The following is a 27153-nucleotide window of genomic DNA, read 5'->3' as shown; positions in this document are numbered from 1 at the left end:
TGTGCTGCAGTTGGCCTGGGCAAGTCCAAGGGAAACTCCAGGTGCCGATTTTCCCCTTCTATCATGCAGGTCCAGAGCCTGAAATCAAGGCATCAGGCTTGGCCCACATCATGTCTCTGTTCATTACTAAGAGATGCTGTGAGTCTGTGCCTCCCAGTCTAGTTTTATCACAAAACAATATTACAGACAAGGCTTTGTATGTTTTTCTGCTATTGAATTTGAAAATAATTCTATTAAATATATTAATATAGTACTCTTATGAGTCAAGTAATAGGTTGTCGGTGATTTCCATTGGGTTGAGAAAGAAGAAAAGTTTCTGATTTATAATGAAAATGGCATAGCATCTCTGTTTTCCCCTCATTTAGGAATTAGCTGTCTTCGTTATCCAAAAAATAGAGCCAGGGCCAGTATTCCTTCCACTGCATGCCCTGATGGGAATGATGGCATGAGCATCTTCTCTCTTCCTGTCCTGTATTTTCCCCCTTTCCTCTTCTACCGGAAGTTCATTCATGAGGAATCTACTACACATATTTTATGTGCAGCTGCCCTTGTTGTGTGTAAGCTGTTTTCCTCTTCCTTGAAGCCATCAGTATTAAGGTCTGATTGGTTGTGGCAAACCATTCGACTCAAGCCAGGTCAGTGAGTTTCCCTTGGTCTTTTCTGGAGAACTTTCTGGGAAGATGATTCCTTTTTGTTGGGGGATTCTGCATCTGGGAGCAAGTGGTCATCTGCCTAGTGTTGCATAAAGGAAGATAGAATCCTCGTTATATTGTTCGGGCCTCAAATCTAACCATAGCTGAAGTTCACTGTGCTTCTGAACATTCCACTTTCACTCATTCAAGTCAGCGCGACTCCCATAGGTTTCTACAACTTTTAGTGAAAAGAGACCAATTTAAGTAGTTAATGATAATGTAGACACAATGCAGTTAAAACTCTATGTGAGAACTAATCATAGGAACAAATTTATCTTCTGGGTTGGAATTTGTATATATTTTATCAGTTGTGAAATGCATTTTAAAATATTGATTCAACAGCAAAACATCTCTAATCTGCCCCTATTTTGAAATATTTTCCAGTAGGAATATTACTACCCTGGGATTGTATTAGCTTAGTGTCAACTGCTGTTCATATAACTCACTAGAAGTGGGATATTTTAACAGAACATCAGAGTGAGAATGTCAGTTCATTTTTATAAATGAACAAATTTAAGACCTAGAAAACATAAGTGGTATAAATGAGAGGGAGGAAAGAGAAGGGGAGGGGAAGGGAGGGGGAGGGGAGCGGCAAGACAGAAAAAGCACAAAGAAAGAAGTCTTTTAAAAACTATAAAAATCTTCCTATTGTCAACAATCTCCCCCTAGTGGTGAGAGTCTCGGTAGTTCACAGAGATGATCTCAAAGTTAGGCAAATTGAACCTGGTTAAGAATCCTTAAATTTGAGAGGCAGAGGTCATAATAAAGACCGGAAGCTGAGCTTTTATCCGCTGAGGAGTTGGTGAGAACATGGAGATTAAGAATTTGGAGTAGGGATGCCTTTAATCCCAGCACTCAGGAAAGGAGACATCTCCATGGGACTCAACCAGAACGGACCCGAACATTCTGCCTGAGTCCAACCCATGGCCCAGCTGCCGATCGCGTGAAATGCAACAACTTGGAGGTGTTGGTGAGATTGCCCTACTGAACAACCTGCTCAGCTGAGATCCATTCAGGAGAGGTTTCAGAAGCCCGAAGCCTTCAGTCTGAGGAAATAAGATCAGCTGAGGAGTTGACAAATGAGCAAACAGTGACCTGAGAACACAAAAGAAGGGGCCACCCAGCCACCGAACCAGATCACCAGAATCATAAGCCCACCCTACACTGACTGGGAACAGGTAAGCCCCCATCTCCTGACCGGCAGACCAGGTCTCTAGCCCCTAGGCCCCAGCCATCGGAGTCCCAGGGACCAGACAGCCACCTTTCCCTGCTCCCTCACAAAACAAAACAAAACAACAACAAAAAACCCCAAAAAACAACAAACAAAACAAAACAACAACAAAACAAACCACTATGAATCCAACAACCACTGGAGCCATAAGCCCATCCTGCACCAATTGGGAACAACTGCTCCCTGAGACAACCCACTAACACTGATTGGACTAAGCTGCTCCCAGAGAAACAGAGCCCAACAGCACTGATTCGACCAAGAAGTACCAGTGGACCAAGACTATCAATTAGAACAAGAGAGGCACCTTCAGACACAGACACAGCCTGCACCGAGCAGAGGAAGAGATGAGTAGACACCAGTGCAAAAGTACAGGCAACAACATAAAGACCTACATGACAACATCAGAACCTAGCGATTCTGCACCTGCAAGACCTGAACATACCAAGACAGAAGAAGCAGAAGAAATCAATCATAAAAATGACTTTAAGAAGATGATAGAGACCCTTAAAGAGGAAATGAAAAACTCCCTTAAGGAGGAAATAAAAAATTCCCTTAAAAAATGAAAGAAAAAACAAACAAAAAAATTGGAAGAAATCAAAGAAAACCAAGAAAAAGTAATTAAACAAATGAAGGAAACAGTTCAAAATTTGAAAATTGAAATTGAGACAATAAAGAAAACACAAACTGAGGGAATTCTGGAAATAGAAATTCTGACTAAACGAACAGGAACTACAGAAGCAAGCATAACTAACAAATGCAAAAGATGGAACAGAGAATCTCTGACGCTGAAGACACAATAGAGAAAATAGATTCGTCAGTCAAAGAAAACACTAAAGACAAAAAAGTCATAACACAAAACATCCAAGAAATTTGGGACACCAGGAAAAGACCAAACCTAAGAATAATAGGGATAGAAGAAGGAGAAAATGCCCACTCAAAGGCACAGAAAATATATTCAACAAAATCATAGAAGAAAACTTTCCTAACCTAAAGAAAGAAATACCTATGAAGATATAAGAAGTTTACAGAACACCAAATAGACTGGATCCAAAAAAAAAAAAAGTCCCCTCACCACATAATAATCAAAACACTAAACATACAGAACAAAGAAAAAATGTTAAGAGCTGCAAAGGAAAAAGTAACATATAAAGGCAGACCCATCAGAATAACACCAGACTTCTCAATAGAGACTATGAAAGCTAGAAGGTCCTGGACAAATGTTATGCAGACACTAAGAGACCATGGATGCCAGCCCAGACTATTATACCCAGCAAAACTCTCAATCACCATAGATGGAGTAAACAAAATATTCCATGATAAAACCAGATTTAAACAATACCTATCCACAAATCCAGCCCTACAGAAGGCACTACAAGGAAAAATCCAACCTAAGGAAGTTAAACACACCCATGAAAACTCAGGCAATAGATAATACCACACCAACAAATACCAAAGAAGGGAAACACAACACTACCACAAAAAAAATATAACAGAAATTAACAATCACTTGTCATTAATATCCATCAATGTCAATAGTCTCAACTCACCTCTAAAAAGTCACAGACTAACAGAATGGATAAGAAAACAGGATCCATCCTTCTGCTGCATACAAGAAACACACCTAAACTTCAAAGACAGACACTACCTCAGAGTAAAGGGCTGGGAAAAGGCTTTCCAATCAAATGGACTTAAGAAGCAAGATGGTGTAGCTATCTTAATATCTAATAAAATAGACTTCAAACTAAAATCAACCGAAAGAGATTGGGATGGACATTATATATTTATCACAGGAAAAAATCCACCAAGATGAAGTCTCAATTCTGAACATTTATGCCCCAAATACAAAGGCACCCACATTTATAAAAGAAACATTACTAAAGCTTAAATTGCACATCAAACTCCACACACTAGTAGTGGGAGATTTCAACACACCACTCTCACCAAAAGACAGATCTACCAAACTGAAACTTAACAAAGAAATAAAGGATCTAACATGTTATGACTCAAATGGACTTAATAGATATCTATAGAACATTTCACCCTAACACAAAAGAATATACCTTCTTCTCAGCACCCCATGGAACCGTCTCAAAAATTGACCACATGCTTGGTCACAAAGCAAATCTCGACATAAAAAACCATTGGAATAACCTCCTGTATCTTATCAGGTCACCATGCCTTAAAGTTAGATTTCAATAACAACAAAAACTATAGAAAGCCTACAATCTCATGGAAACTGAATAATGCCCACCTGAAGCACCAATGGTTTAAGGAAGAAATAAAGAAATTAAAGATTTCTTAGAATTCAATGAAAATGAAAGTACAACATACCCAAACTTATGGGACACTATGAAAGCAGTGCTAAGAGGAAAATTCATGGCTCTAAATGCACACATAAAGAAGATGGAGAAATCTCATACCAATGACTTAACAGCACAAATGAAAGCTCTAGAACAAAAAGAAACAAACTCACCCAGGAGGAATAGATGCCATGAAATAATCAAATTGAGGGCTGAAATCAATGAAATAGAAACCAAGAAAACAATACAAAGAATCAATGAAACAAAGAGTTGGTTCTTTGAAAAAATCAGCAAGACAGACAAATCCCTAGCCAAATTAACCAATAGGCAAAGAGAGAGCACCCAAATTAACAAAATCAGAAATGAAAAGGGAGACAACAACAGACAACGAGGAAATCCAGAGAATCATCAGGTCATATTTCAAAAACCTGTACTCCACAAAATTGGAAAATCTGGAAGAAATGGACAATTTTCTGGATAGATACCACATACCAAAGTTAAATCAAGACCAGATAAACTATTTAAATAGACCAATAAGCCCTAAAGAAATAGAAACAGTCATTAAAAGTCTCCCAACCAAAAAAAGCCCAGGACCAGATGGTTTCAGTGCAGAATTCTACCAGATTTTCAAAGAAGAACTAATTCCAATACTCTTCAAATGGTTCCACACAATAGAAACAGAAGGAACATTACTAAACTCTTTTTATGAGGCTACAGTTACCCTGATACCCAAACCAAAAAAGATGCAACAAAGAAAGAGAATTACAGACTAATCTCCCTCATGAACATTGATGCAAAAATACTCAACAAAATATTGGCAAACCGAATCCAAGAACACATCAAAAAAATTATCCACCATGACCAAGTAGGTTTCATCCCAGGGATGCAAGGATGGTTCAACATATGAAAATCTGTCAATGTAATACACCATATAAACAAACTGAAAGAAAAAAAACACATGATCATCCCATTAGATGCTGAAAAAGCCTTTAACAAAATCCAACACCCCATCATGATAAAGGTCTTAGAGAGATCAGGAATACAAGGAACATTCCTAAACATAATAAAGGCAATTTACAGCAAGCCAACAGCCACCATCAAATTAAATGGAGAGAAACTCAAAGCGATTCCACTAAAATCAGGAACTAGACAAGGCTGTCCATTCTCTCCATATTTATTCAATATAGTACTTGAAGTTCTAGCTAGAGCAGTAAGAAAACAAAAGGAGATCAAGGGGATACAAATTGGAAGGGAAGAAGTCAAACTTTCACTATTTGCAGATGATATGACAGTATACATAAGTGACCCCAAAAATTCTACCAGGGAATGCCTACAGCTGATAAACTCCTTCAGTAAGGATACAAGATCAACTCAAAAATCAGTAGCCCTCCTATACACAAATGATAAAATGGATGAGAAAGAAATCAGAGAAACATCACCCTTTACAATAGCCACAAATAATATAAAATACCTTAGGATAATACTAACTAAACAAGTGAAGGACCCGTTTGATAAGAACTTTAAGTCTCTGAAGAAAGAAATTGAAGAAGATATCAGAAAATGGAAGGATCTCCCATGTTCGTGGATAGGTAGGATTAACATAGTAAAAATGGCAATATTACAAAAAAGCAATCTACAGATTCAATGCAATCCCCATCAAAATTCCAACACAATTCTTCACAGACTTGGAAAGAACAATACTCAACTTCATATGGAAAAACAACAAACCCAGGATAGCTAAAAGAATTCTGTATAATAAAGCAATCTCTGGAGACATCACCATCCCTGACCTCAAGCTCTACTATATAGCTATAGTAATAAAAACAGCTCGGTACTGGCATAAAAACCGACATACAGACCAATGGAATAGAATTGAAGACATTAATCTACACACATATGAACACCTGATCTTTGACAAAGAAGCCAAAACTGTACAATGGAAAAAAGAAAGTATCTTCAACAAATGGTGCTGGCATAACTGTATGTCAATATGTAAAAGATTGCAAATAGATCCATATCTGTCACCATGCACAAAACTCAAGTCCAAGTGGATCAAAGACCTCAACATAAATCCAGTTACATTGAACTTGATAGAAGAGAAAATAGGAAGTACTCTTGAATGCATTGGCACAGGAGATCACTTCCTAAATATAACACCAGTAGCACAGACACTGAGAGAAACAATTAATAAATGGGACCTCTTGAAACTGAGAAGCTTTTGTAGGGCAAAAGACACTGTCAATAAGACAAAAAGACAGCCTAAAGAATGGGAAAAGGTCTTCACCAACCCCACATCTGACAGAGGACTGATCTCCAAGTATATAAAGAACTCAAGAAACTAGACATCAAAATACTGAACAATCCAATTTAAAAAATGGGTTAAAGAGATAAACAGAGAATTCTCAAAAGAAGAATCTCAAATGACTGAAAGACATTTAAGGAAATGCTCAACATCCTTAGTCATCAGAGAAATGCAAATCAAAATGACTCTGAGATACCACCTTACACCTGTCAGAATGGCTATGATCAAAAACACTAATGACAGTCTATGTTGGAGAGGATGCAGAGCAAAGGGAACACTCCTCCACTGTTGGTGGGAGTGCAAACTTGTACAACCACTGTGGAAATCAGTATGGCGGTTTCTCAGAAAATTGAGAATCGATCTATCTCAAGACCCAGCCATACCACTCTTGGGCATATACCCAAGGAATGTCCAATCATACCACAAAGATACATGCTCAGCTATGTTCATAGCAGCATTATTCGTAATAGCCAGAACCTGGAAACAACATAGATGCCAGTCAACTGAAGAATGGATTAAGAAAATGTGGTACATATACACAATGGAGTACTACTCAGCAGAGAAAAACAATGACAGCATGAAATTTGCAGGCAAATGGATGGAACTAGAAAATACCATCCTGAATGAGGTAACCCAATCCCAGAAGGACAAACATGGTATGTACTCACTCATAAGTGGATTCTAGATATAAAGCAAAGAACAATCAGACTGCAACCCACAGAACCAGGGAGGCTACATAGCAGGGGGGACCCTAGGATGACTGTGGCTTATGATAAGTTTTGGTTTCACTCAATCACTGGACAAACCAGTGAAACATTTCACTATTCAGATAAGAATTGTACTGTATCAAGCTGATAATAAATAAAATAAAATAAAATAAAATTTAAAAAAAGGAAAAAAATCCTTAAATTCAAACATGCTAACACAACCTTTTGAGGAGGGGATGGGGTCAGAACCACAGCATTCATAGATTTCTTAATACTGACTTTCTGTTTTTCAACTTAAACACTATAAAAATCCACTGTTTTTAATATATCAGCTGCAGAGACCTTATAAGTAGGCTATTTTCTGAGTAGTTAGACTTATTGTATTTCCTGCATTAAAATGTTTTCCCTTAAAAACAGAATTCCTGGGCCAGGCATGATGGTACACACCTTTAATTCCAGCACTTAGCAGGCATCAGTGGTAGGATTTCTGTGAATTCAAGACCAATCTGGTCTATACAATGAGTTCCAGGCTAGCCAGTGAGAGCCTGTTTCAAAATTAAATATAAATAAATCAATAAATGAATGAATAAATAAATAAATCCAAGATGAATGGTGGAAGTAGATGATAGAATCTGTATTTCCATCAATTATCCTTTGAGTTTGAATAACCATGCACTAGAAAACATCTCATAGAGCTCAGAAAGCCAAAATACAAAAGTAAGATGGTGAAGACTGGAACACACGCGCCCGCGTATAAACACACAGCGACTGAACTATGAAAGGTCCTCTTTCACCAAGCCACTCGGGCATCCTGCAGAGAACTGTGACTATGCTGGAAGATCAGAGGGGGACACCTGACTTCCCATCATCCTGATCCCCTGGGGTGTTTCACTCTTACACTGGCCCACAAGGGAGACTACCAGGGGCTACTCTACCCCAAGCCAGCAGAGAACAAGAAGAAATGGACGAATAGGAATTAATATGCAGATCTTGCCGTGGTCTTTCATCCTGCTAAACCTTCCAGACAGACTACGTATAGGCCCCATCCTGCTAGAGGCACAGTCCACATGACATGGTCTTTGGACTTGTTTGTGGGACTGGCTCGCCCACATGTCCTGGGTTCCTCCTTATACACTGTCCATGGGTCCACCGGGTGGATACTGTACCAGACATAGAGCTATCTCAAAACTGACAGCTAACCTGTGCTGAGGGTGACCTCCAAATGCTCAAGTGGAATGTAAGAAGTTGATCTACTAAGAATTTCAATAAACAAACAACAAAAACCCACCACAAAACACCAGAACAATGAAACAGAAGTCACAGCCAAACACAGATGGCAAGGAATATGATAACGAACACCTATTTCATGAGTCCAGAGATGTATTTAGGGACTGAGAAAGCCAAGGAAGGAGGGCCATAAAAAAAAAAAAACAAACAAAAAAAAAAACGCAAAACAAGCTAGGCAGTGGTGGCACATGCCTTTAATCCCAGCACTTGGGAAGGCAGAGGCAGGCGGATCTTTGTGAGTTCGAGGCCAGCCTGGTCTACAGAGCAAGATCCAGGAAAGGTGCAAAGCTACACAGAGAAACCCTGTCTCAAAAAAACAAAGGAAAACAAACAAAACAAACCAACCAAACAAAAAACAAACAAACAAAAAAAACGGCAAAACAAGGTGCCCATGACAGAACTAAAGCATGCGTGGGAACAGTTGGGAGACAAAGGACTTAATCATTTCAGGAAAACCAGAGAATTTCAAACATATAAACCAGATGCAGAAAATGAAAGTAAAAAAACACAGTCAATGAAAAATTAAGTATAAGATATTCACATCGGAACTGATCAGTCAGGAAAGAATTGGTGAGTCTGAAGACATGTTGTTCAAAATAAAGAAAAAGAAAATGAGTGAGAAGGAAGGAAGAAAACTTCAGCGTCTTTTGAGACACCATCCAAAGGGAAAGTCTAGGCCACTTGGTACCAAGAGAGAACTAGAGAATGATGAAGAGCACGAAATTTGCTCAAAGAAATAACAGAAAGCCTCATAAACCCAAGAAGAAATGTCCTTCCTATGGGAAGGTCAAAAGTTTGGTCAGACCCAACCCAGAGTCAAACTCTCAAAGGTCACAGAACATTCTGAGAGCAGCACAGGGGAGGTGAGGGGACAGCCATGTCCCCAGCAGCAGACTTCAGAGGCTGAAGGGAAAAGCTGCCAGGCAAAGTGGTTCTGTGGAAATGGGAGATGGACGCCCTTCCCTAATAAAAGCTGAAGCAATTCACTGTGACTAGACCTGTCTACAGAGATGCTAAACATGTTCAAAAGGAGAGGGCGAAGATGCTCATGTGCAACGTGAAACCATCTGAAGGTGGGCTGGGCTGGAGTCACAGCAACAATGGCTCAGTGGTCAAGAGCACTGGCTGCTCTCCCAGAGGACCTGGGTTCAATTCCCAGCACTCACATGGCAGCCTGCAACTGTCCTTAACACCAGTTCCAGGGTATCTGATGTCCTCTTCTGACCTCTGCAGGCAGCAAGCATGCACATGGCGTGCAGACATACATGCAGACAAAAACTTATACACACAGAAATCAATAAATCTTCATGGGGGCAGGGAGCATCTGAAGTTTTAAAACCTGAATGATCAGAGAAAATCTAAATATTCAGACATGATAGTCATATAGCTCCTATGCACTCAGCAAGAAGATTTTTAAAAATAGCAATAACAAAGGAACAATTATAATCAATTGTTAAAGGATAGGAAATACAAAAAAGGCTTGAATTTTGACATCAAAACTCAAAGCAAGGAGAGAAATGGAGCTAAGAGAAGTGTTTTGTTTTTTTTTTTTTGTCACACTTCAGTTCAATATAACTTTTTAAAATACAGGGTGTTCTTTATGAGCTTGTGGTAATTTTAGATGAAAAAGCTAAGATCTAAAGCATGGAAACAAACATACTGACCGAGAAAAACTCTCAGCAAAGAAGACAGTAGGAGAGAAAGGAAGGAAGAAAGGCCTGCCAGAAAACAACCAGCAATACGGCTGGTTCTTAACGATCAGTAATTACTCTGGATGCAGATGGATTACATTATCTAATTAAAAAACAGTGGCTGAAGGGATTACAAAAGCAAGAACAGAGGATGCCCCTGACGTGAGACTCATTTCATCTGCAAGGATATGCAGAGACTGAACATTAATGAAAAATGTAATCCACATGGAGACCAGAACAAAGTGGGATATTATGTCAGGTCAAATAAACTTCACATCAAAACTATGAGATTAGGACATTAAAGAATGGTAAAGGGGCCAAACCCAAGCCTGTAGCATACATATAAACACACACACACACACACACACACACACACACACACACACACACACAAACATTGATACAGCTCTCTGTATGAAGAGACAGCAGACAAGTGACACCTGGGGATGGCCACGCCTACTTACAGCAATGGAAAATCATCCAGACAGGAAGTTAGCAGACACTCTGAATTTAAAGTACACTCCAGACTTCAAATGGAGCTAAGAGAATCTTATAGAACATTCTACCCAACAGCTGTAGAATTCATTCTTCTCTATTGCATTGATCATGTTAGAAAAAAAAAAAGTCTGAACAAAAACATACAAACATTTGTTGTGGTGGGACCCCAAACCAAGGTTCCATCAAATATCTTTTCTGACCCCAACCAGACCAGCAATAGGAAGAAATTGATCAACGCAGCTGAACAGAAAGCTGAGTAATTAACCAATTCATTCACACAGCTCGTATGTTCACAACGTCAAAACATAGAACAGGGAAAGGACCATTTCTTCAATCAGTGGCGCTAAGAAAACTGGCAACTACATGAAAGTACCAAACACCTCGTCTCTCATGAAACACAATCAGCTAAAAATGGATTAATCACTGAATGTAATATCTGAAACTGAAAATACTAGAAAAAACAGGGCAAGTGCTGCCTAACTGCTAGTGAGGACCTTTAGAGACGACCTCAACAAGCACAACCATAAAAGCAAAAATAAAAAATAAAGGCAAAAAATGGATCATATCAAACTAAAACTTCTGTAACAGCAAAGTAAACAACAATGAAAAGGATCTACAGAATGGAAGAAAAGTCAGCAACGTATATGCCTAATAAAATATTAACATTTATAAAATTATAAAGACCCAGAAACAAAATACCTCAAAAACAATCTGATTTGTTAAAAAGAGCAAACTTGGGGCTAAAGAACGGCCCACTGGGTAACGATGCTTGTCCTGTGAGCCTGACAACCTGAGCTAGAGCTCCAGGAACTAGACAGAGGAAGGAGGAGAGAGCCAGCTTTCCAGTGTTGCTGACTGATCACCACATACACTGTGGTGTGTAAGCACACATCACACACAGGTACATGCTCACATGCAGTAATAAATACATATGTAAAAGACAAACACTGTGTGACCTCATTCACCTGGGAGCTCCAACAGCATGATGACTCTAGTTAAAGCAGTAACACACCGTGTATTTCAGATAGTTAGAGGAAAGAACTTTCAAAGTTCTCACAACAAAGAAAGGGAAAAGTTTAAGATACTAAACTTAAGCCATGAGTAGTTATGAGATATTAATAAAGTGATGGATGTGAATTACCTTGATTTGACTATTATACAATACCTACATGAATGGAAGTATCACATTGTACCCTATAAATATGTCCAATTACTATGTGTCAGAAGAAAAACAAATAGAATTTTCACTATGGAGTTGGAAACATAGAAAGCCCTTGAGATCAAGATTCCATCTCAGCCTTGCTGGTGGTGGATCCCAAGGAACATGACTAATTTCTGGTCAATGGAATGGCAGCAGACAACATATGCACTGTATTTGATCAGTCCTGGAATGCCCCTCCAGAGGTTTAGTAGAGGTGGGGTAGGAAGGAAGGGAGGTCCCTCCATCAGGCACTCTGACTTCCCACAATCTCCAAATGACACCCACAGGGTCCTCATGCTCATGAGTCATGATACATGGGAGCCTATCTGAACGCAAAAACACAGTGCAACTCCACTAAAGCATCCTCATGCCAGAAGCTAGACACTTGGTCTCCAGAGGGAGAGCCAGGCTAATTCACACTTATCCACTGAACTTTCCAACATTCTGAATAACTACAGAGAATGCACAGTGGCCCCCATGGCCATGTGTGCTCAGCAACCCCTAGTGTTGGGTGTCAGTCATGTTTTACACCCACCATTCTGTCATGAGAAACCCTGGAAACCTGGTGGTTGGGACTGCAGCTCTTGCACCGGGAAAGCATAAACTTGACAGAGTCCCAGGAAAGAGCAGGCTAACAGAACGAGCTCCTGACACTGTATGAACTGCAAGTGCATGTGGACGGTGGGCTTGAAACATATCTGGACAGAATGATTATTCACAAACACGTTATTCGGGTGGAAGGTCCACTGAGGATAGGACAAGTGAAAACATGTGCTCACAGGATTCTCACCCCTCATTCTGGGCTCTGTCTGCTTTGTTCATTCTATTGTAGCTCATGAATGCTGTATATTTATTCACTATTGATCTATATATTTTCATACTGTTCTCCCTAAAACTAAGGGCCACTGGCCTTGCAGCCTAACACTCAGCTAATAACCCACCACCCACCACAAGCTAAAAGATTAGTGGTGCAGGGGGAAAATAGGAAATGAGGTATGGTTACATTTGGAGCAGAAGATGGCACCCTGCAGGTGAGTGCCAGCAATAAACCGTGATTCCTATGGAGAATCTGAGATGCTGAGACACAGGGTGAGTTCAGACATTTAAGATGAGGAAGCAGCACTGTCAACTGTGTGCCTCCTCTCAAGGATGCAGTGACCTCAGAAAAGATTGAGGGCTGTGACAAGATGTAAGTAAGTGATTCCCATGGAAGTGTCTCTGTGAAACACTTCCAGCTACTTTCCCAGATCTATGTGTTTCCAAGGACACTTGACACAGTTTGGGAGAGAATAAGTATGGACCAAGCTGGGAGGTAACCGAGGCCAGGATGCCCTTTGTGATTCTCAGAATGAAGTGAGGTGAGGCCTCTGTGACCTCACAGGTAAATCTCTGCTGCAGAAACATCAGTGTTCTTTGCCTGAGGGCAACACAGAGTCCACCAAGGAGGGCTGGGATTCAAAGCAGGCCCAAGTGTCTGGGTAAGTTTGGGCTGTTTTCTGGGATGGATGCTACCTGAAATTCATCATGTGAGTGACTCAGTCAGTGTGGGTACTTCTTCACTGAGGCCTTAAATGGGGAGAATGAAACATAGCGTGGTTATTGAAATGTTCCTGCCTGAGGACAGATCATCCTAAGAACTAGAAAGATCAGGGATCAGATATCTTATAGCAGTGGAACTGGTCCTTCAAGACCACAGGGAGAGAAACCCTTCATCTCACGAGGGAGAGAGGCCTTGAGATGAAGCTGCACAGGTGTCTCTAGGCCAGGACTCAGCATCCAGCATAGGTAATGAAGAAGGATCCATTCCTGTTTGAATGGCCCCATTAGACCAGCATGCATGGCTTCTCTAGGGAAGGTAGGAAAAGCACCCGGGGGACCACCATCTGCTCATCCCTGAGGACTCCAGTCCCTGCAGCAGCAATGTTTTCATTTGTACTCAGCTGTCACAATATTGAAAGAAACATCTATGTCACTATCAGAGGAAACACCATGAAAGCACTCTACCCTCTAGTTCTGTGATTATGGACATTTGCACTTTGTATGTGTGTTCGTGTGTGTTCTCTGTCTGCAGGTCCATGTCATACGTGGGAAAGTGCTTATAGGGGACACTGAATGCTGTCAAGTATCTTCCCGACCAATATACACATTGCTATATGAGACAAGGTAACTTTATGTTCAGGCTTTGTTAATAGATGAACTCACCACAGGGGAAGCCTTCCACAGTGCTGGGACGGAGTGCTCAGCACAGTTTGGAGAAGCATGGTTGTTCCTCATGCTGCACTCAGGCACAGAGGAGTAAGCTGGACAGAGGTGTGGTCAAGCCTCTGTTACCTCACATAATAGCTCATTGCCAAGGTAAAGGCTGTGGTGTTGATGTCTGCTGGGGTGGGCCGGGATTCAGAAAGAGTTGCTTGCAGGTGTGCGGTGAGGTTTGGGCTATGTGGTGGGAAAAATACATACAGGATTCCTGAGATGAAGGCCTAATTAAACAGTGTGTTATACCGAAAAGTGGGAGGGTGTAATGTGTGAGGCACAGTGTGGTCCTTGAGACGACCTTTAACAGGACCTGTGCTATAGCAGTAGGAAAAGGTGCAGTGTCAGTGGGATGTGTGCCAAGAAGTTGTCAAAATAAGGACTCAGGGAGATGACACCCACAACTCCTCAGACAATGAGGCCAAGGGATGGCCACACCCAGCCTGTACTGCAGACTGGTACAGGGTGAAGTCCTGCTGTTGTGCTGTTCTCCAGTGAGTGACACTCTCAGAAGTCATCGACTACCATTGCACAGCCAGGTACAGAAATTTCATGACATCTAGCTGTGATTAATGGTGGTGAAGGAACAGGTTGCAGGACAAATTTATCAATCAGTTTGGTACCCAGGGCCCAGAAGATGGCACACTCCAAGTTTCATGATGAGAGAAACTTGGTGATAACCAGAGCATCAGAAATGATAAACCAAGAATTACACTTTGCACATGGGGACTGAGTATGCAGACCTCATCCCCACTGGACTTGCTCTTTCCAGGGGTAAAGTTCCCTAGAGAAAGGAGGCATGGGTCTGAGCTTCTTCTCATGAAATGGTCAGAAAAGATGCCTTCAGATACTTCCCGTAAGTACTAGCCCAAAATATACCCATGAGCCTGGACAGCCTTTGAGATTTCCCAACAGTGAGGCCTGGCCTCTGTGACCTCACATGAGGGTCACAGACATGGATAAAGTTGTGCCCTATATCTAAGGGCAGCAGAGTCAGAGTAGGCAGGGAATTGAACCAAGGAGAATGTGGGCAGGGATAAATTTCAGGTAAGTGACTGCAGAAAATTCTTTAGATGAAGAAGTGATCTCACACCAGTATAAGAAGTTGGCAGGGGGATTTCTGGAAAGGGGTTTTAAAGGCACAATTCAGTGTCTGAGGGGTTTTTGATGAACAAGACCGATGTGGTCTTCAGAAGAACCAAGATTCAAGGACCAGAAAGAGATCCTCACAGAGCATGGCCATGCATGACATACAGAAACAAGACACCATATCCTAACAAGGAAGTCTGTTTTTAGATTTGGCCTGGGCCCAAAAAGAGGAGAGATGTGGGCCTCGCCCTACCCTTAAACTTGAAGAGTCCCAAGCCAAAAGAAGAAGAAATATGGGACTAGACCTATCTATAAACGTAAAGGGGTCTGGGCCAAAAAAAGAGATATGAGCCTGGGCCTATCCCAGACCCTGAAGAGGCCTGGGCCCAAACAAGAGGAAATGGGGTCTGGGCCTATCCCTGACCCTGAAGAGACCTGGGCCCAAACAAGAGGAGATGTGGGCCTGGGCCTACCCCTGACCCTGAAGAGGCCTGGGCCCAAACAAGAGGAGATCTGGGACTGGGCCTACACCTGACCCTGAAGAGGCCTGGGCCCAAACAAGAGGAGATGTGGGCCTGTGCCTCTCCCTGACCCTGAAGAGGCCTGGGCCCAAACAAGAGGAGATGTGGGAATAGGCCTATCCCTGACCCTGAAGAGGGCTGGGCCCAAACAAGAGGAGATGTGGGCCTGGGCCTCTCCCTGACCCTGAAGAGGCCTGGGCCCAAACAAGAGGAGATGTGGGAATAGGCCTATCCCTGACCCTGAAGAGGGCTGGTCCCAAACAAGAGGAGATGTGGGCCTGGGCCTATCCCTGACCCTGAAGAGGCCTGGGCCCAAACAAGAGGAGATGTGCGCCTGGGCCTATCCCTGATCCTGAAGAGGCCTGGGCCCCAACAAGAGAAGATGTGGGCCTGGGCCTACCCCTGACCCTGAAGAGGCCTGGGCCCTAACAATTGTAGTTATGGGCCTGGGCCTATCCCTGACCCTGAAGAGGCCTGGGCCCAAAAAGAGATGTGGGCCTGGGTCTACCCCTGACCCTGAAGAGGCCTGGGCCCCAACAAGAGGAGATATGGGCCTGGGCTTATCCCTGACCCTGAAGAGGCCTGGGCCCCAACAAGAGAAGATGTGGGCCTGGGCCTACCCCTGACCCTGAAGAGGCCTGGGCCCTAACAATTGTAGTTATGGGCCTGGGCCTATCCCTGACCCTGAAGAGGCCTGGGCCCAAAAAGAGGAGATGTGGGCCTGGGCCTACCCCTGACCCTGAAGAGGCCTGGGCCCTAACAATCAGAGATATGGGCCTGGACCTACCCCTGTCCCTGAAAAGGCCTGGGCCCTTACAAGAGGAGATCTGGGCCTGGACCTACCCCTGACCCTGAAGAGGCCTGGGCCCCAACAAGAGGAGATGTGGGCCTGGGCCTATCCCTGACCCTGAAGAGGCCTGGGCCCCAACAAGAGGAGATGTGGGCCTGGGCCTATCCCAGACCCTGAAGAGGCCTGGGCCCCAACAAGAGAAGATGTGGGCCTGGGCCGACCCCTGACCCTGAAGAGGCCTGGGCCCAAACAAGAGGAGATCTGGGCCTGGACCTACCCCTGACCATGAAGAGACCTGGGCTCTAACAAAAGGAGGTGTGGGCCTGGGCCTATGCCTGACCCTGAAGAGGCCTGGGCCCCAAAAAGAGGAGATGTGGGCCTGGGCCTATCCCTGACCCTGAAGAGGCCTGGGCCCTAACAAGAGGAGATGTGGGTCTGGGCCTACCCCTAAGCCTGAAGAGGCCTGGGCCCCAAAAGAGGAGATGTGGGCCTGGGCCTATCCCTGACCCTGAAGAGGCCTGGGCCCCAACAAGAGGAGATGTGGGCCTGGGCCTACCCCTGTTCCTGAAGAGGCCTGGGCCCCAACAAGAGAAGATGTGGGCCTGGGCCTATCCCAGACCCTGAAGAGGCCTGGGCCCCAACAAGAGAAGATGTGGGCCTGGGCCTACCCCTGTTCCTGAAGAGGCCTGGGCCCCAACAAGAGAAGATGTGGGCCTGGGCCTATCCCTGACCCTGAAGAGGCCTGGGCCCAAACAAGATGAGATGTGGGCCTGGGCCTACCCCTGACCCTGAAGAGGCCTGGGCCCAAACAAGAGGAGATGTGGGCCTGGGCCTACCCCTAAGCCTGAAGAGGCCTGGGCCCCAACAAGAAAAGATGTGGGCCTGGGCCTATCCCTGACCCTGAAGAGGCCTGGGCCCTAACAAGAGGAGATGTGGGTCTGGGCCTACCCCTGACCCTCAAGAGGCCTGGGCCCTAACAAGAGGAGATGTGGGTCTGGGCCTACCCCTAAGCCTGAAGAGGCCTGGGCCCCAACAAGAAACGATGTGGGCCTGGGCCTACCCCTGACCCTGAAGAGGCCTGGGCCCCAACAAGAGGAGATGTGGGTCTGGGCCTATACCTGACCCTGAAAAGGCCTGGGCCCAAAAAGAGGAGATGTGGGTCTGGGCCTATCCCAGACCCTGAAGAGGCCTGGGCCCTAACAATTGGAGTTATGGGCCTGGGCCTATACCTTACCCTAAAGAGGCCTGGGCCCCAACAAAAGAAGATGTGGGCCTGGGCCTATCCCTGACCCTGAAGAGGCCTGGGCCCTAACAAGAGGAGGTGTGGGTCTGGGCCAATCCCTGACCATGAAGAGGCCTGGGCCCAAACAAGAGAAGATGTGGGCCTGGGCCTACCCCTGATCCTGAAGAGGCCTGGGCCTATGCCTGACCCTGAAGAGGCCTGGGCCCTAACAAGAGGAGATGTGGGCCTGGGCCTACCCCTGACCCTGAAGAGGCCTGGGCCCTAACAAGAGGAGATGTGGGCCTGGGCCTACCCCTGACCCTGAAGAGGCCTCGGCCCAAACAAGAGGAGATGTGGGTCTGGGCCTATCCCTGACCCTGAAGAGGCCTGGGCCCTAACAATTGGAGTTATGGGCCTGGGCCTATACCTTACCCTGAAGAGGCCTGGGCCCCAAAAAGTGGAGATGTGGGTCTGGGCCTACCCCTGACCCTGAAGAGGCCTGGGCCCTAACAAGAGGAGATGTGGGCCTGGGCCTACCCCTGACCCTGAAGAGGCCTGGGCCCTAACAAGAGGAGATGTGGGCCTGGGCCTATCCCAGACCCTGAAGAGGCCTGGGCCCTAACAAGAGGAGATGTGGGCCTGGGCCTACCCCTGACCCTGAAGAGGCCTGGGCCCCAACAAGAGGAGATGTGGGTCTGGGCCGACCCTTGACCCTGAAGAGGCCTGGGCCCAAACAAGAGGAGATGTGGGCCTGGGCCTATCCCTGACCCTGAAGAGGCCTGGGCCCAAACAAGAGGAGATGTGGGCCTGGGCCTACCCCTGACCCTGAAGAGGCCTGGGCCCTAACAATTGGAGTTATGGGCCTGGGCCTACCCCTGACCCTGAAGAGGCCTGGGCCCTAACAAGAAACGATGTGGGCCTGGGCCTACCCCTGACCCTGAAGAGGCCTGGGCCCTAACAATTGGAGTTATGGGCCTGGGCCTACCCCTGACCCTGAAGAGGCCTGGGCCCTAACAAGAAACGATGTGGGCCTGGGCCAATCCCTGACCCTGAAGAGGCCTGGGCCCAAAAAGAGGAGATGTGGGTCTGGGCCTACCCCTGATCCTGAAGAGGCCTGGGCCCTAACAATTGGAGTTATGGGCCTGGGCCTATCCCTGACCCTGAAGAGGCCTGGGCCCTAACAAGAGGAGATGTGGGTTTGGGCCTATCCCTGACCCTGAAGAGGCCTGGGCCCCAACAAAAGAAGATGTGGGCCTGGGCCTATCCCTGACCCTGAAGAGGCCTGGGCCCCAACAAGAAACGATGTGGGCCTGGGCCTATCCCTGACCCTGAAGAGGCCTGGGCCCAAAAAGAGGAGATGTGGGCCTGGGCCTACCCCTGATCCTGAAGAGGCCTGGGCCCCAACAAAAGAAGATGTGGGCCTGGGCCTATCCCTGACCCTGAAGAGGCCTGGGCCCTAACAAGAGGAGGTGTGGGTCTGGGCCAATCCCTGACCATGAAGAGGCCTGGGCCCAAACAAGAGAAGATGTGGGCCTGGGCCTACCCCTGATCCTGAAGAGGCCTGGGCCTATGCCTGACCCTGAAGAGGCCTGGGCCCTAACAAGAGGAGATGTGGGCCTGGGCCTACCCCTGACCCTGAAGAGGCCTGGGCCCTAACAAGAGGAGATGTGGGCCTGGGCCTACCCCTGACCCTGAAGAGGCCTTGGCCCAAACAAGAGGAGATGTGGGTCTGGGCCTATCCCTGACCCTGAAGAGGCCTGGGCCCTAACAATTGGAGTTATGGGCCTGGGCCTATACCTTACCCTGAAGAGGCCTGGGCCCCAAAAAGTGGAGATGTGGGTCTGGGCCTACCCCTGACCCTGAAGAGGCCTGGGCCCTAACAAGAGGAGATGTGGGCCTGGGCCTACCCCTGACCCTGAAGAGGCCTGGGCCCTAACAAGAGGAGATGTGGGCCTGGGCCTATCCCAGACCCTGAAGAGGCCTGGGCCCTAACAAGAGGAGATGTGGGCCTGGGCCTACCCCTGACCCTGAAGAGGCCTGGGCCCCAACAAGAGGAGATGTGGGTCTGGGCCGACCCTTGACCCTGAAGAGGCCTGGGCCCAAACAAGAGGAGATGTGGGCCTGGGCCTATCCCTGACCCTGAAGAGGCCTGGGCCCAAACAAGAGGAGATGTGGGCCTGGGCCTACCCCTGACCCTGAAGAGGCCTGGGCCCTAACAATTGGAGTTATGGGCCTGGGCCTACCCCTGACCCTGAAGAGGCCTGGGCCCTAACAAGAAACGATGTGGGCCTGGGCCTACCCCTGACCCTGAAGAGGCCTGGGCCCTAACAATTGGAGTTATGGGCCTGGGCCTACCCCTGACCCTGAAGAGGCCTGGGCCCTAACAAGAAACGATGTGGGCCTGGGCCAATCCCTGACCCTGAAGAGGCCTGGGCCCAAAAAGAGGAGATGTGGGTCTGGGCCTACCCCTGATCCTGAAGAGGCCTGGGCCCTAACAATTGGAGTTATGGGCCTGGGCCTATCCCTGACCCTGAAGAGGCCTGGGCCCTAACAAGAGGAGATGTGGGTTTGGGCCTATCCCTGACCCTGAAGAGGCCTGGGCCCCAACAAAAGAAGATGTGGGCCTGGGCCTATCCCTGACCCTGAAGAGGCCTGGGCCCCAACAAGAAACGATGTGGGCCTGGGCCTATCCCTGACCCTGAAGAGGCCTGGGCCCAAAAAGAGGAGATGTGGGTCTGGGCCTACCCCTGACCCTGAAGAGGCCTGGGCCCCAACAAAAGAAGATGTGGGCCTGGGCCTATCCCTGACCCTGAAGAGGCCTGGGCCCAAAAAGAGGAGATGTGGGCCTGGGCCTACCCCTGATCCTGAAGAGGCCTGGGCCCCAACAAAAGAAGATGTGGGCCTGGGCCTATCCCTGACCCTGAAGAGGCCTGGGCCCCAACAAGAGGAGATGTGGGTCTGGGCCTACCCCTGATCCTGAAGAGGCCTGGGCCCCAACAAGAGGAGTTGTGGGTCTGGGCCTACCCCTGACCCTGAAGAGGCCTGGGCCCTAACAAGAGGAGATGTGGGCCTGGGCCTACCCCTGACCCTGAAGAGGCCTGGGCCCAAACAAGAGGAGATGTGGGCCTGGGCCGACCCCTGATCCTGAAGTGGCCTGGGCCCTAACAACAGGAGATGTGGGTCTGGGCCTACCCCTGACCCTGAAGAGGCCTGGGCCCAAACAAGAGGAGATGTGGGTCTGGGCCTATACCTGACCCTGAAAAGGCCTGGGCCCAAACAAGAGGAGATGTGGGCCTGGGCCTATCCCAGACCCTGAAGAGGCCTGGGCCCAAACAAGAGGAGATGTGGGCCTGGGCCTACCCCTGACCCTGAAGAGGCCTGGGCCCAACAAGAGGAGATGTGGGTCTGGGCCTCTCCCTGACCCTGAAGAGGCCTGGGCCCTAACAATTGGAGTTATGGGCCTGGGCCTATCCCTGACCCTGAAGAGGCCTGGGCCCTAACAAGAGGAGATGTGGGCCTGGGCCTACCCCTGACCCTGAAGAGGCCTGGGCCCAACAAGAGGAGATGTGGGTCTGGGCCTATCCCTGTTCCTGAAGAGGCCTGGCGATATGGGCCTGGGCTTAATCTTGAAGTTGAAGAGCAGCAACAGCATCAGCAACTACAATGGCCGCAACAGCCACAACAGCATCAACAACTGCAGCAGTACCACCAGCAGCACAGCAACAGTTGTAACAACAGTAGCAGCAGCAGCAGCAGCAACATCACCGACTGCAATAACCATGTCTTGCCCTAAGATTGTATATAGTTTTCAATAAATACAATGTTATCTGCAACCACGGTTGGTCCTGAAACGCTTATTTTAGGTTTTTCCCTGTATTAACAACATTTAGCTACTGAGGAACATGCTGGGATGGTTGGTTACTCACAAACAGGATGTTTAGGGAGCTCCATGTATACAGCACATATCTGTATGCTCAGACCTCCTCCTGAAGATCGGTGCACCTCTGTCCATGGTTTGTATCTTTGCCGTTTGTTGGAGTCTCTTAAAAAATTATATAAAATCCTAGTGAAAGGCGTCAAGTAGGTGGGAGCTCTCACCTAGTTATAAAATCACTGGAATAAAATTTCTAAATTGGAGAGACAGCTCCCACCCCACCCAGTGAGGAAATCAGATTAGCACCCATTGTTAGAGAGGTGCTGATGAAGGTCTGGGGGGCAGAGGAGTGAAACAAGGCTCAGTGTGGATCACAGGACACCAGACATTGGAAATGTCTTGCAGCGAGACTCCACAGGAAGATGAATGGACCCCCACTGATATCCTCTGCATGGTGCCACAACACAGTCACAGACAGATTCATGTCCAAGGAACAGTAAAGTGTGCTCTGCTCCTTCACTTAGAGAACTAGAGGGTGGTGGGTTGCAGCTCTGAGCTTTTTCCTGTTGATCCTGGGAGGTACAGGTGGCAGATTTGTTGGTGTGCTCCATGTTGATACTCACAGACACGGGGAGGGTGTCTCGTAGGAATGACATGGAAACTGCACCCATGAAAACACAAGCTATGCGAGCCAAAATGAGAGAAACAAGGGGAATACCATTGGACGTGCTTTTACGGGTAGGAGGGGGAAACTCATGGGGACTCTTCCCGAGACGAGGAGCTATAGGGAAGTAAGCATTGCCGATGGAGGGGAATCAGTTGTCCAGAGATGAATCCCCTACCTGGTTATCCAGTACCTGGTATTCAGACCTGAGAACACACATGCGGGCATCACTGAACAGGCGCAGCCTACGGGAGGTTTAAATCTTAGCATTTTCTGTAAACATCTGCCAATAATGAAAACATGCCGTCATCATTCTGAGGGAGAGAGAAGGAAAACGGCAGCAATTCGAGCAAGAAGGACAGTGCAATGGTGTGGTTTTATTTTCATTCTACAAATTATAAGTGTAACTTTTAGTTACTGGCTGGGTGAGATACTCCTATTGTAATGTTTATGCAGTGAGACAGCTTTCCTGTGCTTGTGTTGTATTGTGTTGTATATATCCACACTTTCGTCTCCACACCTAGATCTCCCTTCTCCCAAGAAGACACCCGCACAGACATTACAACATCGTGTTGACGTGGGGTTCTGTGGTGACAGGGAGAGTTACCTTGAGCCTTTAAATCAGCTGACACCCCAGGATATAATCAATGCTCTATCCTCTCCTACAAACCTTGCCACCCCCACATATCCCCATCTCTCATGTGAAACCAATTCCTACTGTGCCGCTTCATCTGGAAGGGAAGTGACAGAAGCGAGCACTGTGAGCTCGCTCACTTCTCACTGCAGCAGCAGAACCCTGGTCGGCCTTTTGTTTCCGGTTTATACGGGTACCTGAGGTCTGAGTACCTGGAACCAGACTCCAGAAAGCCAGGAATTATCCTATAAATATGTTTTTCAATTTCCTAATCAGATTTAGATATAACTCAATTATTTTCCCATACCTCAAATGCACTGATAAGGCTTTTGTATTATCTACATAAATATTAAACCATTTTCACTTTTATGCAAATAATATGAATAGTTGGTTCGTGTCAGGAATAAATCTTTTGAGATGTATGTAATTTACTGTGAAAAACCAATGAAAGGCTCTGGGAACATAAAGAACTTGTTTGTGGTATTGCATGTTAAGTTCTATCTAGTACATTGAGTGCCCAAATCATACAAGAATTCTTAACACGTGGTTTTCAATATCCAGAACATTCAACTCTTTAGTTAATCATCATTTTGTCCACTTCTAATACCTGGAATGATTTTAAACCAGGTATTGCTACATGGGCAGTCCTGGCCTTGAACTCACAGCACTCCTCCTTCCTCTCTCCCTCAAGTGATGAGACTCAGGCACCACCACCCTGGCTCTGTTCCTAACATCTGCAATTAGAGCCACAGCTGCAGATGGAAGCACATGAGCACACAATGCTTGCACTCTTCTCCCCTGACCTCAGCATGGAGCCTGGTAAAGGGTTCTGCTATGATGGGGGACCAACAACAGGTGGAGTACACATCAGCGCATCAGGACTCAGGCTCCTCTGCCTATCTACCTAAGGGTTACAGCGGTGAGTGTTACTCATGTTGGGCACTATGAGAAGGGTCAAACAAAGAATATTCACTACAATTTCACATAAAAGTCAGTGAAAATTAATACTTTATGCAGTTCTGCTTTGCATAGGAAACAGCCCTTAAAATCATTTTGTAAAATTCATCTTCTTACCTATATTTTTCAGTCACTATATTGATTCTACAAGGAAGAGTGGCCTCTATTTGTAATTTTGTAAATCTCATCAGACAGGGCATATGGATGGCTTATTAGAACACTGTGGTGTTGTCTTTCTGCTTTTGCTGAACAAATACAGCGTCACTAGCACACACTAGTGCTGAAATGTAACACTCTGTCCTGTAAGGGCCACAGAGTAGAGAGGAAAAATAATCTTAAAACTAAGTAACCAAGTTCCAGGACTTTCCATTATTCATGTTTTATTTAGGTACCAGGTATTTCATAGTTAAGGTATTTACTCCCCAAAATAAAAAAAAAAATGAAATGATAATTAACATTACCTTTCCCCAAAGATGATGAAACATCTTCAAAGGCCACATGAAGATACACAGGGCAGTAGTTCACATTTCCTGAGAAAAAGAAAGTGGTTGAAAAGCATAAGGGAATGAACTGAGCCCACCCATTACCTGCCTCTGCACCAAACACTTCTACTCCACAGCACACAGGGCTGAACTGCAGTGACAATGACTTCCATTGCATAGTCAGTAACAGTGAATTCTCACACTTTTCCTTTAAAGTATAAAAAGGTTTCATATGGATTTTAGCAGCATTAAAAATTTTATATATATATATATATATATATATATATATATATATATATCACAGAGATCCGCCTGGCTCTGCCTCCTGAGTGCTGGGATTAAAGGCGTGCGCCATCACCGCCTGGCCTGTGAAATACATTTTAATTGAGATTTTCATACATAAACACAGTTTATTTTTCACATAGTCCTCTTCATTTCTTCAAATCCTGCCTGATCTCACACTCAACTGCACCAATTTTGGTGTCTTTTTGGCGGGGGGAGGTAACCTACATAAGACAACGTTTCATGCCCGTCCTCTCCTGTGTAGGGCTATCCAACAACTTTTGCTCAACCGACCATTGCATGGTCACATTAAGGAAAACTGACTCTCTTCTAGAAGCCACCAACTGTCAACAGCTTCTCAGTTGGGGGAGGGGCCACTGAGCTCCTTTCCCTTCCATGCTAGAAGGACTAGCATGGCTTCATCCCAGAGTTCCTAAAAGCAGCAGGGCTGTCATATAAAGTAGACAGTGCTTTATTGCAATTCCATGACCTCTGGATCTTAAAAACTGTCCACCCCTCTTCCAGAATGGTCTCTGAGACTCAAAGGAAGGTGTAATATAAATATCACGTTTATGCCTGTGAATTCCACATCTCTGAATTTTGACAGTTTCTAGTGTCTTCCTGCATTAGGAGACTTCTCTGATGAGGCTTGAGCTCACTAACCTGTGAGTACAGAGATGTGAATTCAGAGGCAGTGTGATCTGACATTTAACACAGTAGTTGTGGTAGGCTCACCCTGGGGGCCTGTGAGTTTGCCAGCCACAGGTACTATACTAGGTTTACACTGTGACACCGGCTTTTATTCTTGTGGTTGGATTTTAATTCCAATGAGAACGTGGCTCGTCACTGTAGTGTTTTTCATGAGCATGGGCCCATGAGCCCCCTATGCTTGATTAGGTCACAGAGGGCAAAACTGTGTGGGAAGGATTAGGAGGTGTGGCATCATAAGGTGTGTCACCAGAGATGAACTTGGAGGTTTCTCTCTGACTCATGCTTGTTATCCCAAGATGTGAGCTCTCAACTGCTGCTCCAGCACCATGCATGCCAGTCGGTTGCCATGATCTCTGCCATGATGGCCATGGACTCATTGAATCTGTAAGGCCCTAATAACTCTTTCTTTTGTGAGTTCCCTTGGTCATTGTGTCTCGTCACAATACCAAGTAAATCAGACAGCCATGCCCGTGACATTCAAGCACTATTGCACCAACAGGTACATCTTGCCACACTGGTTGTCATTTACAGTTCACAAGAGTAGAGCTGGAGGAAACTCCTACTGGTCCCATGCATGAACCTAACTAGAGCATTTCTGTACTATAAATCTAGTCAGTGTGGAGAAAACATTTTTTCATGACACATTGAATTTCTCTATGTCCCGTGACTAATGCCTGTAGTATTTTCAGAAGTGGGGTCTTAACCTCAAGTTCTGGTGCACCACCAAGACCAATGGCAATAGTCTGTAACAATGAACCTTTAAAGTCAATAGCTATACGAGGAAAATTAGTAGTAAAATGCAGGCAGTGTAGAAAAATATCTGCCTAACCCAGGAGATGTTGGAGACAAGGTGAAAACTATTTTCTACCCTCTACCCCAGGTCAATATTTCAAAATAAAGTTATGAGATTATATATGATTGTGTGTTCAACAAAGCATCATACATGAAAATATTACCAAAATATATATAAATAAGAGGAAAGAGAGGAAGAAGAAAATGTACCTTCTCAGTTCTTTGGGTGCAAAGATACAGGGCAAGATGGCAGCATCTGGAATCTGGCTTCTCAGATAACTTTTTGTTGTCCTCTCACACGGTAAATGATAGAGCAGAAGTCAGAGTTAAACACCATGTTATTACCTGCCACTAAGGTGGCAAATTCACTCCAACAGGCCCTTATTTGCAATGACATCAGTCCTCTATAAGGACAAGAACATGAACATCTCCCTAAATGTTCACCTCCCGGTGCTAATGCCGTGGTGAGCATACTACCAACCCCTACCTAATCATGGATACGCGGAGGACATATTTGACAGACTGGAACATACACATGGATCCATTAAATAGTTGAAACAATAGAAAGCTTGCTACATGGCCTCCTGCCGCCTGAATTTCCAGGATCAATTGTTCCTGAAAGGGACTGAAGCACACTGGCAGTCACCTCCAACCACCATTTGAAAAGTTTTTCTGTTAGTTTGTTTTGGAATGTATGAATGGAATTCTGTGCTGCTGCATTAGGCCTGGGCTGCTTTGCTTTATTGATTTATATATTCGTATGTTGGTTTATTCGGTTGGGAGATTTTCATCCCTGCTTCTGTTTCACCAAAGGTTATGGATCTTTTTTAAATTTCTTATTTCACCTTAATTAACTTTGATTGATCATATATATATATATAAAGAAATTCATGCATTTCTTTTACATTTTAGTGGAATACAGATTTTTAAAATATGTCAGTATGATTCTCTCAATTTACTCCATGCTTGTCAG

At 45.6% G+C, this 27153-nt stretch overlaps 2 long non-coding RNA genes across 4 annotated transcripts in view; one reads left to right on the top strand and one right to left on the bottom strand.

Annotated features, from left to right (window-relative positions):
- Positions 1-213: 213 nt before the first annotated feature.
- Positions 214-25176, bottom strand: LOC131906643 (uncharacterized). The gene is made up of 6 exons (XR_009378170.1): positions 24972-25176; positions 24375-24443; positions 24031-24213; positions 22501-22636; positions 21711-21826; positions 214-732 (listed from the first exon to the last, which is right to left on the bottom strand). It is a non-coding gene; the product is annotated as an uncharacterized LOC131906643 (long non-coding RNA).
- Positions 13233-27153, top strand: part of LOC131906642 (uncharacterized) — a 44597-nt gene continuing 30676 nt past the window's right edge. Inside the window, exons 1-3 of one of the 3 annotated variants that reach the window (XR_009378168.1) lie at positions 13248-13387; positions 13981-14072; positions 23648-23894. This is a non-coding gene — a long non-coding RNA (uncharacterized LOC131906642). Of the gene's footprint in view, positions 13388-13980; positions 14073-23647; positions 23895-27153 lie in introns of those variants that run through there. The other 2 variants (XR_009378169.1, XR_009378167.1) reach the window with 2 other exon arrangements.

The sequence above is a fragment of the Peromyscus eremicus genome, chromosome 3 (genome assembly GCF_949786415.1).
Source record: "Peromyscus eremicus chromosome 3, PerEre_H2_v1, whole genome shotgun sequence".
NCBI classification, from domain to species: domain Eukaryota; kingdom Metazoa; phylum Chordata; class Mammalia; order Rodentia; family Cricetidae; genus Peromyscus; species Peromyscus eremicus.
This window is presented reverse-complemented; position numbering and strand designations above follow the sequence as displayed.